Source organism: Aspergillus neoniger (genome assembly GCF_003184625.1).
Source record: "Aspergillus neoniger CBS 115656 unplaced genomic scaffold BO87scaffold_93, whole genome shotgun sequence".
NCBI classification, from domain to species: domain Eukaryota; kingdom Fungi; phylum Ascomycota; class Eurotiomycetes; order Eurotiales; family Aspergillaceae; genus Aspergillus; species Aspergillus neoniger.
Window position 1 is genome coordinate 4,120 of NW_020291221.1, and position 1,373 is coordinate 5,492.

Below are 1,373 nucleotides of genomic sequence, written 5' to 3' on the forward strand. Positions count from 1 at the left end.
TAAAATTTAATATATATTTATAAAAATATTTCTGCTGTTTTTTTATATATTTTTATAATATAAATTTATAATATATTATTAAATAATTGAAAGATATAGTAATATTAGATCTAAAAACCTTACTAATTATATGTTAAATTATAAAATAATAATTCTTTAAATTTATATAGTTATTTTTACTTAACTCTTATAGTATAGTTATATTTAATATTTCAAGTTAAACAAAGTAGTACCTGTAATTTAAATATATATTAAATATTTTTAATAATATATATTTAAAATAATACTAGAGTGGTTATACCTAACCGTTATACCTTAACCTAACCTTAACCGTAACCTGACGGTTAGGTTAAGGTATAAAAATCTATTAACCGTCAGGTATAACAGTTAACCGCGGTTAACCGTTATACCTGATCAGGCAGAAATCAGGTATATTCAGGCATCAGTCTAACTACATTAGGCTAGCTGAGGCGTAAATCAGGCAGAAATTAGACAGAAATTTATTGCTAGACTTTACCGCTTTCCTAGATAAGAAAAGATCGGCAAATCAGGTTAACCGCGGTTAACCTAGGTTAGGTATATATATATTTTATACCTAACCGTTAACCTGACGGAAGGTATAGATTTTCCCATTAACCTACCCTACCCTGGCCGTTAACCACTCTAAATAATACTTACTACAAAATTAGATTTAGAATATTATCTAACCTAGATTTTTTATAAAAACAATCTATAATATATATAATACTAATAAATAATAAAATTTTATAATATTACTCAGATCAGTAATATTAATCTTAAAGAAATATTTTTTAAAATAATCCAGCTTTTTTCTTTAAATTATTGATTAAAATATTATTTAATATGTTACTGGAATCTCATAGAGCAGGTAAAAATATGAATTTAATTAATTATCAGAATGTTTATACCGATCTATTTTTTCTAATTTATTTATAATATATAAGTTTTAATACTGTAGTAATTATCTAACTTTTTAAATATTAATTTATATCTAATCTCTTTTTATTTTTCTTCAAATATATATATTTATATTATCTTTATATTTATTTTATTTGTTTTTTATTTATTTGATATCATTAATATATTCTGGACAGGATTACTCTATAATTTATTTTTTAAAAATTATTTTATTAATTATCTTTGTAAATACTAATATAATATAAAATATAATAATATTAATATTATTTATTAATATAATATCTATATCTGGACAGGATATATATATATATAATTAGGATTTTTTTAGAATAATATCTAATCAGTAGCTCTTTAATCTTATTATTCTAATATTAATATTTTGATAGATTAGAAATTAAATCAAATTAATATTAATTTTTTAAAATTAATAGCTA